Source organism: Lolium perenne, chromosome 1 (genome assembly GCF_019359855.2).
Source record: "Lolium perenne isolate Kyuss_39 chromosome 1, Kyuss_2.0, whole genome shotgun sequence".
Lineage (NCBI taxonomy): Eukaryota > Viridiplantae > Streptophyta > Magnoliopsida > Poales > Poaceae > Lolium > Lolium perenne.
In genome coordinates this window covers 169,127,641-169,143,843 of record NC_067244.2, presented here as the reverse complement: position 1 = coordinate 169,143,843, position 16,203 = coordinate 169,127,641, and the positions used below count along the sequence as shown (strand labels likewise).

At 42.0% G+C, this 16,203-nt stretch overlaps 1 long non-coding RNA gene across 1 annotated transcript; it reads left to right on the top strand.

The window, feature by feature from the left end:
• Positions 1–14,355: 14,355 nt before the first annotated feature.
• LOC127303281 (uncharacterized) lies at positions 14,356–15,480 on the top strand. The gene is made up of 2 exons (XR_007853288.2): positions 14,356–14,487; positions 14,558–15,480. It is a non-coding gene; the product is annotated as an uncharacterized lncRNA (long non-coding RNA).
• Positions 15,481–16,203: the final 723 nt, after the last annotated feature.

The following is a 16,203-nucleotide window of genomic DNA, read 5'->3' as shown; positions in this document are numbered from 1 at the left end:
AGCTATTTTCTGGCGCCGTTGCCGGGGAGGAAAGGTAAAAGGTACTCACACTCCGGATCTCGGCAACTAAGCTATTTTCTGGGTGAGTGCTTGAAGCTATTTCCTTAAGATCCTGCAATTGCATCTTTTTGTTTCTTGTTAAACACTAGTAAGGCATAATGGAAAACAACTATGAGCTTTTTAATCTATTTCCTGAGTTAAGACATAAATGGTGTGTTGCAAAAATTGAAAAACCTATGGAACCTTATTTGCATGCTAATGGCAATGTTATTACTATGAATGCTTTGAACACCACTGTTGCTAATGCTATGGAAAATTCTAAGCTTGGGGAAGCTGGCTTTGATGAGCATGATATTTTTAGTCCCCCAAGCATCGAGGAGGAAATTTTCTTTGATGATACTTTGCCTCCTATTTATGATGATTATAATGATAGTGGTCTTTTGGTGCCACCTACTATGGAGAGTAAATTTTGTTATGATTATACTATGCCTCCTACACTTGATGAGAATAATAATGATAGCTACTTTGTTGAATTTGCTCCCACTATTACTAATAAAATTGATTATGCTTATGTGGAGAGTAATTATTTTATGCATGAGACTCATGATAAGAATGCTTTATGTGATAGTTATATTGTTGAGTTTGCTCATGATGCTACTGGATATTATTATGAGAGAGGAAAATATGGTTGTAGAAGTTTTCATGTTACTAAAACACCTCTCTATATGCTAAAAATCTTGAAGTTGAGCTTGTCTAGTTTTCCTATGCTTATTGCATTATGCCTACATAACTTGTTTATTTACAAGATTCCTTTTCATATGAAGCATGTTAGGCTCAAATTTGTTTTGAATTTGCCTCTTGATGCTCTCTTTTTCTTCAAATACTATTTCTTGCGAGTGCATCATTAAAACTGCTGAGCCCATCTTAATGGCTATAAAGAAAGAACTTCTTGGGAGATAACCCATGTGTTTATTTTACTACAGCAATTTTGTTTTATATTTGTGTCTTGGAAGTTGCTACTACTGTAGCAACCTCTCCTTATCTTTATTTTATTGCATGGTTGTGCCAAGTAAAGTCTTTGATAGTAAGGTTGATACTAGATTTGGATTACTGCGCAGAAACATATTTCTGTCTGTCACGAATTTGGGCAATGTTCTCTATAGGTAACTCTGAAAAATCTGCCAATTTACGTGAGTGATCCTCAGATATGTACGCAACTTTCATTCAATTTGAGCATTTTCATCCGAGCAAGTCTGGAGCCTCTAAAAAATTTCGTCTTTACGTACTATTCTGTTTTGACAGATTCTGCCTTTTATTTCGCATTGCCTCTTTTGCTGTGTTGGATGGATTTCTTTGTTCCATTAACTTCCAGTAGCTTTGGGCAATGTCCAGAAGTGTTAAGAATGATTGTGTCACCTCTGAACATGTGAATTTTTGATTATGCACTAACCCTCTAATGAGTTTGTTTCGAGTTTGGTGTGGAGGAAATTTTCAAGGGTCAAGAGAGGAGGATGATACAATATGATCAAGAAGAGTGAAAGGTCTAAGCTTGGGGATTCCCCCGTGGTTCATCCCTGCATATTTCAAGAAGACTCAAGCGTCTAAGCTTGGGGATGCCCAAGGCATCCCCTTCTTCATCAACAATTTATCAGGTTTCTTCTCTTGAAACTATATTTTTATTTGGTCACATCTTATGTACTTTACTTGGAGCGTCTGTGTGCTTTTATTTTCATTTTGTTATTTTCATTCTCTGAATAAATGCTTGTGTGGGAGAGAGACACGCTCCGCTGGTTCATATGAACACATGTGTTCTTAGCTTTTAATGTTCATGGCGAAGGTTGAAACTGCTTCGTTAATTATTAATATGGTTGGAAACGGAAAATGCTACACGTGGTAATTGGTATAATGTCTTGAATAATTTGATACTTGGCAATTGTTGTGCTCATGTTCAAGCTCTTGCATCATGTACTTTGCACCTATTAATGAAGAAATACATAGAGCTTGCTAAAATTTGGTTTGCATGATTGGTCTCTCTATGGTTTAGATATTTTCTAGTAAGGGTCGAACAACAACGAAGACGGTGTAGAGTCTTATAATGCTTACAATATGTCTTTTATGTGAGTTTTTCTGTACCGGTTCATACGTGTGTTTGTTTCAAATAACTTTGCTAGCCTAAGCCTTGTATTGAGAGGGAATACTTCTCGTGCATCCAAAATCCTTGAGCCAATAACTATGCCATTTGTGTCTACCATACCTGCCTACTACATGGTATTTCTCCGCCATTCCAAAGTAAATTGCTTGAGTGTTATCTTTAAACACTTCAAAAGTCATTACCTCTTATTTGTGTCAATGTTTTATAGCTCATGAGGAAGTATGTGGTGTTTATCTTTCAATCTTGTTGGGCAACTTTCACCAATGGACTAGTGGCTTCATCCGCTTATCTAATAATTTTGCAAAAAGAGCTGGCAATGGGTTCCCAGCCCCAAATTAATTAACCTTAATAGACACTCCTCCATGGTATGTGATTGTTGGACGGCACCCGAGGATTTGGTTAGCCATGGCTTGAGAAAGCAAAGGTGGGGAGGAGTGTCATCTAAATAAAACTAAAATAAAAGGCACTCCTTCATGGTATGAGATTGTTGGCAGGAACCCGAGGATTCGGTTAGCCATGGTTTGTGAAAGCAAGGTTGGAAGGAGTGCCACCCAAAAATAAAATTTCATGGGAGCCGCTCTTTGAAAGTCTGTCTGGCAAGGGGGTTAGAGTGCCCACTACCATTCGTTGACAACAACAAACACCTCTCAAAACTTTACTTTTATGCTCTCTTTATGTTTTCAAAATAAAAGCTCTAGCACAAATATAGTAATCCATGCTTCCCTCTGCGAAGGGCCTTTCTTGTACTTTATGTTGATTCAGTTTACCTACTTCTTTCCATCTTAGAAGCAAACACTTGTGTTAACTGTGCATTGATTCCTACATACTTGCATATTGCACTTATTATATTACTTTATGTTGACAACTATCCATGAGATATACATGTTACAAGTTGAAAGCAACTGCTGAAACTTAATCTTCCTTTGTGTTGCTTCAATGCCTTTACTATGAATTTATTGCTTTATGAGTTAACTCTTATGCAAGACTTATTGATGCTTGTCTTGAAAGTACTATTCATGAAAAGTCTTTGCTATATGATTCAGTTGTTTAATCATTGTCTTTACCATTGCTTTGAATCACTTCAATTCATCTCATATGCTTTACAATAGTATGATCAAGATTATGTTAGTAGTATGTCACTTCAGAAATTATTCTTTTATCGTTTACCTACTCGAGGACGAGTAGGAACTAAGCTTGGGGATGCTGACCAACGTATCTATAATTTCTGATGTTCCATGCTTGTTTTATGACAATACCTACATGTTTTGTTCACACTTTATGATGATTTTATGCATTTTCCGGAACTAACCTATTGACGAGATGCCGAAGTGCCAGTTCCTGTTTTCTGCTGTTTTTGGTTTCAGAAATCCTAGTAAGGAAATATTCTCGGAATTGGACGAAATCAACGTCCAGCATCTTATAATTCCACGAAGCTTCCAGAACACCCGGGAGGGACCAGAGGAGAGCCACAGGGCCACTGGTACGTCTCCAACGTATCGATAATTTCTTATGTTCCATGCTACTTTTATGATGATACTCACATGTTTTATACATACTTTATGTCATATTTATGCATTTTCCGGCACTAACCTATTAACGAGATGCCGAAGAGCCAGTTGATGTTTTCTGTTGTTTTTGGTTTCAGAAATCCTAGTAAGGAAATATTCTCGGAATTGGACGAAATCAACGCCCAGGATCTTATTTTTCCACGAAGCTTCCAGAAGTCCGAAAGGGAAACAAAGTGGGGCGACGAGGCGCCCACACAACAGGGCGGCGCGGCCCAGGTGCTGGCCGCGCGGCCCTGGCGTGTGGGGCCCTCGTGGCACCCCCTGACCTACCCTTCCGCCTACATAAGCCTTCGTCGATAATAGTTCCAGTACCAAGAGCCACGATACGGAAAACCTTCCAGAGACGCCGCCGCCGCCAATCCCATCTCGGGGGATTCAGGAGATCGCCTCCGGCACCCTGCCGGAGAGGGGAATCATCTCCCGGAGGACTCTTCACCGCCATGGTCGCCTCCGGAGTGATGTGTGAGTAGTTCACCCCTGGACTATGGGTCCATAGCAGTAGCTAGATGGTCGTCTTCTCCTAATTGTGCTATCATTGTTAGATCTTGTGAGCTGCCTAACATGATCAAGATCATCTACTTGTAATGCTACATGTTGCGATTGTTAGGATCCGATGAATAATGAATACTATGCTATGTTGATTATCAATCTATTATCTATGTGTTGTTTATGATCTTGCATGCTCTCCGTTATTAGTAGAGGCTCTGGCCAAGTCATTACTTGTAACTCCAAGAGGGAGTATTTATGCTCGATAGTGGGTTCATGCCTCCATTAAATCTGGGACAGTGACAAAAAGTTCAAAGGTTGTGGATGTGCTGTTGCCACTAGGGATAAAACATCAATGCTATGTCTAAGGATGTATTTGTTGATTATATTACGCACCATACTTAATGCAATTGTCTGTTGTTTGCAACTTAATACTGGAGGGGGTTCGGATGATAACCTAAAGGTGGACTTTTTAGGCATAGATGCATGCTGGATAGCGGTCTATGTACTTTGTCGTAATGCCCAATTAAATCTCACAATACTCATCATAACATGTATGTGCATGGTCATGCCCTCTTTATTTATCAATTGCCCAACTGTAATTTGTTCACCCAACATGCTATTTATCTTATAGGAGAGACACCACTAGTGAACTGTGGACCCCGGTCCATTCTTTTACATCGAATACAATCAACTGCAATACTAGCTCTACTGTTCTCTGCAAACAATCATCATCCACACTATACATCTAATCCTTTGTTACAGCAAGCCGGTGAGATTGACAACCTCACTGTCACGTTGGGGCAAAGTAATTTGGTTGTGTTGTGCAGGTTCCACGTTGGCACCGGAATCCCTGGTGTTGCGCCGCACTACACTCCGCCGCCATCAACCTTCAACGTGCTTCTTGGCTCCTACTGATTCGATAAACCTTGGTTTCTTACTGAGGGAAAACTTGCCGCTGTACGCATCACACCTTCCTCTTGGGGTTCCCAACGGACGCGTGCTGTACGCGTATCAGCCACCACACAGGTGGCTGGCGCGGCCCAAGGGGGGGGGGGGGGGCGCCCCCCTGTTGTGTGGCGGCTCCGTAACCCTTCCGACTCCGCCTCTTCGCCTATAAGAAGCCCCTGATCTAAATCTTCGATACGAATAAGCCACGGTACGAGAAACCTTCCAGAGCCGCCGCCATCGCGAAGCCAAGATCTGGGGGACAGGAGTCTCTGTTCCGGCATGCCGCCGGGATGGGGAAGTGCCCCCGGAAGGCATCTCCATCGACACCACCGCCATCTTCATCACCGCTGCTATCTCCCATGAGGAGGGAGTAGTTCTCCCTCGAGGCTAAGGGCTGTACCGGTAGCTATGTGGTTAATCTCTCTCTCCATGTACTTCAATACAATGATCTCATGAGCTGCCTTACATGATTGAGATTCATATGAGTTTTGTATCACTATTCATCTATGTGCTACTCTAGTGATGTTATTAAAGTAGTTTATTCCTCCTCCATGATGTAATGTTGACAGTGTGTGCATCATGAAGTACTTGGTATATGCTATGATTGTGATCTCCTGTAGATTATGAAGTTAACTATTACTATGATGGTATTGATGTGATCTATTCCTCCTTTCATAGTGTGATGGTAACATTGTGCATGCTATGTTAGTACTTGGTATAGTTGTGTTTTGACACAAAGCACAGTAGGAGAGGCTCCTACTGTGATATTTCTTGGTATAGTTGTGTTGATCTATCATGCACTCTAAGGTTATTTAAATATGAATATCGAATGTTGTGGAGCTTGTTAACTCCGGCATTGAGGTGCTCTTGTAGCCCTACGCAATTAGTGGTGTTCATCATCCAACAAGAGAGTGTAGAGTATAGCATTTATCTATTCAGTTATGTGATCAATGTTGAGAGTGTCCACTAGTGAAAGTATGATCCCTAGGCCTTGTTTCCAAATACTGCAATCATCGCTTGTTTACTGTTCCACTGCATCTGTACTTCCTGCAATATCTCCCACGTCAACTGCACGCCAGCAAGCTATTTTCTGGCGCCGTTACTACTGCTCATATACATTCATACCACTTGTATTTCACTATCTCTTCGCCGAACTAGTGCACCTATACATCTGACAAGTGTATTAGGTGTGTTGGGGACACAAAAGACTTCTTGTATCGTGATTGCAGGGTTGCTTGAGAGGGATATCTTTGACCTCTTCCTCCCTGAGTTCGATAAAACCTTGGGTGATTCACTTAAGGGAAACTTGTTGCTGTTCTACAAACCTCTGCTCTTGGAGGCCCAACACTGTCTATAGGAAAAGAGCCGTGCGTAGACATCACTTCCAGACGCCATTCGTCAGTTCCATGCCATTGTGTTTTTTCACCTCGATGACTGGCAAGGATCAGTACTCTGCTTCTTTTGATGACTTAGGTGATGCTCTTGGATATGGTGGAGGCCGGGCTAATGGCTTAAAGCTTCACTCTCAGAAGCCCATATCCATTGATAAGATTGCTTTTTTGCTATAGTCCTAACCCTGACCAGCAACCTCCCCGGATTGCCGGCATGTACTACTACTATCACACTTTGGCCAAGATATTCCGGGAGAATCTTGTGAGCAAGGCCGGTGACGAGGCTAGTTTTCGCCATTATCATGTCAACTTGATGTACTATTTCCGTCCCGAGAATCTTAAGAAGATTAATGGCTGTGATTTCATCTTCTGTGAGTTGCAAAGGTCTATGGAGAAGCGCATGTCCCCCAACTACTGCCAGTTTGTTCAGCGTCTTCTCTCCCACGTTGTTCCGGTTGATAATCTTCCCAGAGGTCAGCAAGTGTGAATTGAATCCTTGTCTCTTGCACTTCGTGGTCCTTATACGGATGTTCCTGAGATGATGCCTCCTGAGGGATCAAGGCCAGGCATGATCCTATCTATTCTCCGGGTTCCTCTTCCTCTCGTCGTGGTGCCCGTGGTGGTATTGTCAAGCCAATGAAGGGGCTACCAAATTCTTCACCAAGCTTTGGCAAATGTGCAACTGCTCCTATGATCGGAGCCACCAGACCTTGGAGATGGCTAAAGAGACTAGGAGGAGGCATGATGAATTCCTTAGTGCACGAAATGTGACTGTTACCCAGCCAAGCCCAAAGATGAATCATGTGCCCTATGAGTCCTTTGTGATGCGCCTACGATTGATGATGCCATGTTCCATGGGTTTGACATGTCCATGCTACCTCCATTTGGCTCAGCTCGTGCTCCTTCTCGTCCTCGCCGCAGTGTTCCCAGTGGTAGTGGTACCGGTAGTGGCAGTCACACCGGCTCTGGAGATGCTGAAGAAGAAGAATCCAAGGAGAGTTCCCGTCACCCGGACGACCGCACATTCTTCGCTTGATCGTTAGCATCGTCTACTTTTTGTCCTCTTTTTGGTGTTTCGATGCCAAAGGGGAGAAAGAGTAGAGTCTATTAGGATTACGGGTTCTTTGTCGGGGTCTCCGGAGTTGCTACTTTGTTTCGTTCTCATTGGCTTGTGCTACCATTAGTATTTTATTCGAACTGTCTGCTTATTGTTCGTGTGTTGGACAAGTTTGTATTATGTTATGAATACCTTGGATATCTATCTATGTTATGCTATGTATCATCTATATGCTTAGATATCCTTGCTTTATCTTGTCCATGATATGCCATATTCAAATGCAAATTTTCCAAGTGCATACATTATGGGGAAGCTTGTCCAGTATCTTCCATGGAAACAATTATTTAAGATCATCATAATATCTCTATTTGACTCTAGCTCAGTTTGTCATCGTTAACCAAAAAGGGGGAGATTGTAAGGGTATTTTACCCTTAACTATTATTTTGGTTAACAATGACATCGGAGCTATTGTGCGGACTAATGGTTTATCTAAGTACATACACAGGTTTAGTCCGGATATGGGATTGCAAGGTTGTGTGTGACCCCCCATTTCGTTGATCATAAGAAGCGACGGTGTTCCTTTCGGAGAAGATTAGTTTTTGGAGAAATCGCCATGTGAAAAGAGATTGGCGAGTTCCGGCGCAGGTTCCGGCGGAGTCGGATCCATCGAGGGAAAGTTTCGGTCTACCGGTTTCATTACGATTTCGCCGGAGAGCAGTACTGTAAGAAGTTCCGGCTATTCCGGAACTGTTCCGGTGTGCCGGTCCGGACCAGCACAGGGTCCGGCAGACCTGCCCGTCGAAAGTTCCGGCAGGAGAGACGGCTGTGCTGGTTTGGCTCGCAGGATTTTCTCCAACGGCTGGATTTCGACTTGGACTATAAATACCCCTTCACCTACCTCAGAACAGTTAGGCACTACACTATACTCTGTTCTTGATCTCTCTCTCTTATACTCTATTGTTGCAAACACCAAAAGCTTCAGATCTCCCTCCTCCTCCACCCAAACTCAAATCCCTTCGGTGAATAGCTAGAGGAGGTCTTGATCTATAGTGTCTCACTGAGCCAAATCTTGTTCCCCTTGTATTTTTCAAGATACCTGCTCTCTAGGGTTTATTGGAAACCCTAGGTGGGCAGAATCGTCTGGAAGCATCCGGGCTGTGGATTTGCTTCGACAAGGATTGTGAAGGTTTGGAGGCTGCCTTAAAGTCTACCACAAGTGAAAGAGTTATTCCTTCGTGGGATAGGCTCGGAGAATAAGGTGAGCCTTCGTGGCGTTGGGAAATCCTTCGTGAGATCTCCACCTCTCCAAACGTGACGTACCTTCTTGCAAAGGAAGGGAACATGAGAATACATCTTCATCTCCACGTGCTTTCAGTTATTCTTTAGTTGTTTTATATATCATGTGCGTGCCTTCGTGCTTGAATTACTTACATTATCATCTAGGTTGCCTCACCTAGTTTGTATTAGGATCACATTTATATTCGGCAAAGCCTAATACTGCAAAGAAAGAATTAAAACTTGTAGAAACCCATTCACCCCCTCTATGTTTACAATCTCTAAACTTTCAGATCCAAATCGACTGAGAGGCCTAGTCGATTATACGGAAGATCAATGTGAAGAACAAGCTAAGGATCCGATGGTAGTCGACTTAGGTCCGCCCTCATGATGTAAACCCTAGGCCAAGTCGCCTATATAAGGCTTGGTTAGAGGTAGCAACCCTAGAACATATTCGTCCACCTTTACCCTGCATCGATCTCCGCCTCCAATGACTTGTAAACAAATCCATCAATATAACCAAGCAGGAGTAGGTATTTACCTCCACCGTGAGGGGCCAAACCCGGGTACATGGTTGGATGTGCCAGCCTCGTCCAATGTCATCATCGCTCTCCAACTCATCTAAGCTACCCCATGTAGCATCTGGCTCAGCAATGCGTCAACAGTTGGCACCTACCATGGGGTGTCAACTGACATTTGCAGTTGAGTTCCTAGCAGGACCTCTCATCCTGGTCAGTGATGACATCTCATTCATGATCGGGAGCTACACCCTGATTTCAAGTTGATGCCATAATATGGCCCCGACGCTAGTTGCGAGCCATTCGATCACATCGACCAATCGCACCCACATCTTTATCAGCTTCAATGGCACCGCCGAAAGTGTCGGGGGGCACAAACCTAGCGAGCTCGTTGCAGCAGGCCCAGCCGATGACACCACCCTGGGCCGTTGCGGCGACCCTAGCAAGCTTGTTGCTACGACAAGACCGGTCAGCGACTCTATCACGGTGTTTGTCGCCCCCATCGGCCTTATCACCGATCCAGTCGCAAAAGGTGGTTCCAGCAGCAACATCGATAACGAGATGCATGTCTCGATCTCCGACCAAACAACAACAGTTGCAACTGACGCCATCAAACCCGTCTGCAAATCTCCTGCGACCCAAGGCAACAACGCCATTAATAACACCGATGATACCACCGACGCTAACACCGCCACTGTGTTCGCACAGATCCTACAACGACTCGGATTCACCACCAAGCTAATGGATGCCCCCGAAAACAATGACGATAGCGAATCTAGATGCGGAATTGCTTACTTTGTGTAATTGGATTGATGAATCCCCTAACTTTTTTACAATTTCTCCTAAATGACGTAACTATTGTGTGATCACTAATAAATTTGATAATTTCACGGAAATTCAATTCGGCTCCCGGGTGCATATGCTCCCTATACCAAAAAATTATATTTCGAGTTGTCGAAAATTTTTGACAAAAAATTCTACATATACATCTCCATAATATATGTGCATTCGTCAAGTTTCACGAAAAATCAATATTTTTATGGTCTATGTAAAAAAGAGAAAATTTATCGTGTAAAAAGCATTATTTTTGGGACTGCATTTTCTCTTTTTTACACACGTCACATGGAAAGTCCATTTTTTGTGAAACAACTTTGTGAGCGCGTAGCACGTGAAGATGTACGTGCGAATTTTTCGTTTCAATTTTTAAAAAAATTCAAAATATATGTTAGATAAAATTTAAAATAAATGGAGCATATGCTCTCATGTTCCAAAACACCACTCCCAATTTCATGATGACCTTCCGCGAAAAAAAGTAACGTCCAGCGTTGGGTTGAGCCCAGATGCTCTTGCTGGACCGCACCTACCTCAGTCAGAGATGTGCTACATAGTCATATGCATGGCACCTAGCTAGTCAGATATGAAGACTCAAGACTGTTACTTCTTTTACCGTGGAATTTCAAATTTCCGATGTCTAACGTTGAACCATAATATGTATCCGCTCCGTATCGACATAACCATGTATACCGTCGCGCACGTGCGAGATCCTTCTTCCTGGTCAACTAGTCGGCATTTTCCTCAGAGAGGCGTAGTAATTTTTTTGCCAAATGAACTTTATTGTTCTATCCGTTCTAGAGTTTGACTACCAATAAGTTCAAAACTATTTAGGTTGGTAATATGTAACTTATGTGGTTGTAGAAAATATCGTATGTTATACTTTTACTGTTACTCCCTCCGGCTATTAAAGAATGCCTTATATTTGTTTAAAGTTGTTCAACTTTAGACAAAAAATACTCCCTCCGGTCCTTTTTAATTGACTCAAATTTAGTACAAAGTTGTACTAAATCCGAGTCAATTAAAAAAGAACGGAGGGAGTATAAAAATTCTTTATGGACAGAGGACATATTTTTAGCATGAATTTAACACCCTGAAGACTTCGAAAAATAAGCATGAGGTGCAAAAGAAACAAATGCTCCATATTCTCTTAAAGAATGTCTCAATGTTATCTAAATTTAGATGCATCTAGATGCTACTACCTCCAATTCAAGGAATAAGACGTCATCGTTTTATGTGCTTTTCGTTTGACTAAGTATTACTTTAAATATATAAAGATTGTTTGTATGAAATTAATATCATTTGAAACTGCTTTTCAGTACGAATCCAACGATACTAATTACATATAATATAATCAAGATTTTGTTGCTCAATTTTTATGGTCAAAGTTCATCTTGAAATACATGTGCGGCTTATTTCTTGAAACGGAGGTAGTATTATATTTGTGTATAGGAGATGGCGCATGCATTGATGTAAGATGTCCGCGCAAAATAGATGCATCGATAATGCAGAGCGATGGCACATGCCGATGACCGATGAAAGTTGATTCAGTCAGGAGGGTGGAGCGGGAGATCCTTGTTGCGGCTATTGGCTCTATACGGGCTGAACCGTTCTTCGTCAATGCGCGCGTCCTTTTAACACAGTATATTTCTCAGTTGTGAAACGCAACTAAGTATTTCTCAGTATATTTCTCGTCAATGAGCTGAAGCTGAACCGTTCTTCTTCGAACGCACGCGTCTTTTTAACGTTTTGCAGTATATTTCTCAGTAGCTAGTCACTGTCTATCTACCAAGTCGTCCGCCAACTAACGCAGTGGACGTAGTATATTGTTGCAGTTATATATGTATCTAGCAAGTTTGGTAGACTAACCTTCTGCCGCAGAATCTGCATCATCATCTTACCACCAACCCCTGAAGCGACTTCCAAAGTCTGGTGACCGGTGGATTGGAACCTCTTTCTATCTTAATATATAGAGGACATCCAAGTTGTGGTTGAAAAAGTAAAAAAAAAAAAACAACAACTAGTGTTCGAACGAGTACAGTGTGAAGTGGGAGTACAGAAGCTGGAATTTGACTTTGTTGTTGTTGCCCGCCGATGCGTGGGTCTTACATTTCCGCAGTACACATGTCATCAGCAGTTACCATCTATTGCCACGAAAGTGCATGAACCCATGGGCAGGGGCGCAGGGCTAGCCAGGTATTCCGCTAATCTCGTGATATTGATCTCGTCGGAGGCGTTTGGTAGGTTGCATGTCTTCGGGCTAGGTTGGATAAATCAGAAAACGAGCTGATTGGTTGCTTGGTTGGCCTCCGCGTTGAGGCCATCCCCATTTTTAGCTTGAATCAGCCGTTTTCCTAAGTCTACCCATTTTTAGGTTTAGTTCTCCTTCAAATTCTCCCTTCGAATAAAAATAAGATGTATATGAGTCCATTCCGACAATCGGTTTTGAGTTTCGTTAGAGGTAAATCATAAATTTTGTGATCATGTTTAGATTGCTTTGAGCAAATTTCGTTAAATTCTTGGCATACAATCAACCTTTTAAAATTTCCTTTGAGGAGTAGCTTCAAGTCACCATTCTGCAGAAGTCTCATGTTGTAACTTTTTTGTTTTAATGAACGTAGACGGATAGATAAACAACTTGCTAGTACACTTCAAATAGTGCACATGTAGAAATTAGTTTTGGTGTATTGTAATGAGCTGCTCAATGGCTAGCTCACTTCCCCTCTTGATCATCTTGTTCATCGACCACCGTTTCATCACCATTTTGGTCGTTTTAATGGTGGTAACCCATGGTGGTAATCGCCGTGGCCATCGTTGTCATCGTCATGGTGATATTTCCGTGTGCCATTGTGGTAGGCCTTGCGCCCGGCTTCGTGGATGACAACGTGGTGGTAGGTGAGAGGTGGTAATCCATGCAGTAGCCATGCATCCTTGTCATCGTCGGCAACACAATGCTATTTCCGCGCGCCATCATGGACGGCGACATGGTGATGGCAGGTGAGATGTGAGAGGTTGTAGTCCATGGTGGTAGCCATCCTCGTCGGTGGCGGCAACATGGTAGTATTTCCGAGCGTCGTCATGGTAGACCTTGTGCCTAGGGGCGTCCTAGGAAGAAATAGCCGGTGTCCTCATATAAGTGATACCCACTATTCATTTTATTTTCAGGGTGTCACACAGTACAAATATATGAAGTATAGTGAAGAATTACACTTTCTACCCGGTGTCTTGTGACACCTGCTGGCTCTACATGGGTACGCCCCTGGTTGTGCCCGGCTTCGTGGACGGCGACATGGTGATGATGGTAGGTGAGATGTAGGAGGTGTTAATCCATGGCGGCAGCCATTCTCGTCAGCGACAGCGATATGGTGGCATTTCTGCGCGCTTCTTGGTTGTGTCTGACTTCGTGTACGACGGTGTGGTGATGCTAGGTGAAAGGTGGTAATCCATGACAATAGATATCTTCATCGTCGTTACTCGTTAGCGGTATGGTGGTATTTCTACGCACCATCGTGGTTGTGTCTGGCTTCGTGGACGACGATATGGTGATAGTTGTAGTAGATGAGAAGTTGGAGGTAATGTCATCGTGTACACAAGAGATAAGGCTAAAGCAAGACTTGCAAGCAACTGAACAAAATGGCACCTAGGTACCTAGTGATACAACCCAGAGCAGCAAACAGAGAGCAACATATGGTCCAATCTCGTTTCGAACGTGCAATTCTTCCTAAGGGTGCCTTCGTGAAGATAAAAAAATGAATGCGACCTACCAAACTCGCCTGTCATGTTTTGAAAACGTCAGACGAATGGGAGTATACAAGCTGAAATTTAATTTTATACCTCTTATATCTTATATTTATTTACTTACTAATTGAAGACACGTTAATCTTAGATGTTAGGAAAATTTGTCCGTCCAATTAACCCACAATCTATCCAGAGCCATTAGATTGAGAAAATACGCTCTCCTAATTTCCCTCCGCGAGATGGGCTGACGTCCTAGAGTATGACTCTTACCTGTCCCAATTGTTTTTTGTGCGAATTACCTACTACCTATCACGATCTAATTGGCCCAACTAATGTGGCTGTCTTCTACTATATATCTGCCGATCTCGCCGGCGAGTAATCCGGCTGCCAAGATGTCTACAGAACATGTAAGATGTCTGAGGAGAAGCCGCATGCGTCTGCTACGGTCACATGCCACTCTGGGCGCTAGAAGGGCCAAATGCGTGCAGGATAGATCTGATAATTGATCTGTTGATCTCAGGTACGTATACGTCTCTTTTTTAAATCAAATGCATAAGCTGGTATGCTGATATTCCCATGTCACCTGGCAGGTACATCCGCCCATAACCTTGGAGTACATAGCTTCATGTTGATGATTAATTTTCAACAGGTCACGGATTTCACAATTATTTGACCAATGTTGATCTGTCAGCTTGGACACAACGGCCGAGCAGTAATTGTTGTGATCTCAGGGAGTATGCAACTCCCCCTACTTGTTCTTGCCAATTACTCCCTTCTATCCATGAAAGCTGTCTAAGATTTTTCTAAATTCGGATGTAGCTAGCATCTAGATACATTCAAATTTTGACAATCTCAGACAAGTTTTATGAGACGGACCCCTTTATATTTCTAAAAAAAAGTTCTATTAGACGGAGGAAGTAGATTAGCTTATAGACTTCTAGGGATTGGTCTGATCATCAACTATTTTTGCCTTGGTCATCCGGTGATAATTTTTGCAAACTACTGTTTACACTTTAAAGTCATCATGGCGGCGACGAACTCTCGATCGACCGATTGCCTGTTACCGTCATGGTTATGCAAGCGCTCCTGGATTAATTCCAAGTCATGTGTATGTCAGCACAAAGTTATCCAGCCAGATTCTCTATCCAATTGATAATTTGGTGTCCTTCATCAGATGTAATCATACCTACATGCAAAGCAAGCATCAGTTATCCTTCATCTTTATTCCTAGTTATTAGGCCCCATCACGTTTTGTTATGAGTTGTAACATGCATCTGTGCCATTAGATGGAGCAAATAATTTCCTTGCTCCCCGCTAAGTCCAATATGTTATCATGGAATGTGCATGATGCATGCACAGTGAATCAGACGTGTGCAATATTGCAAGGTGCAGAGAGTATTGTGGGGAAGATCGTATGAGTATAAGGATCCATAACTAATACAGTAGCTCGAGTTTGTATGAACTTGAAGTGTAAATGAGGAAAATTCTATCTTTAATGCCGTGTTTTAATTCACGTCAGGAGTTTAAGAAAGCAAATTCTTTCCGGTCTTTCTGAAGCTCACATTATAATAAATTATATAACATCAAACTATTTCATGTAATTCCGTACATAATAGCATAAATAAAGAATTCACCTCTGTTTTCCTATATATTTCTCCCAAAATATTTAATTTAATTTTGTTATTTCTATATCATAATATACTGGTGATCTACAAACAACTATGTAAGGTATGAATATGGATCAGGCCAGACGGTGAATAGAACGATGGTGCAGTGCAAAAGAAATAAAGATAGCTATATCTTGTAAGAGAAGCATTTTATATGATTTATTAGTAAACTATAATCTATTCACATTATCAATAATACATCTGGCCATGTACATTTCATCGCTGTAATAATTTGCAACGACTAAGATTGACTATCTAAGTTTACCATCTCAATTTGTTTTCCCCCGTGATGAAGGCATTTTCTCATGTAACTATGATTAGTCCTCTTTTCTCTACGCTAGGGTTCATCGTACGGATGCAATTTACATAAATTTCTATTATTACAATATAACAAACTATTGGCAGTAGTCTCTTCTACACTACTTCCATAATATTTCCAATATAGCTATTGCATCCAAAACTCAGTTAATGGTGTATGATGTTTCGTGGGCAAACAAGGATACCGAGCTCAATGAGGTTAGTTTTCCCCACCACTGACTTCACACTAAATTATTCTCGTGATACACTAC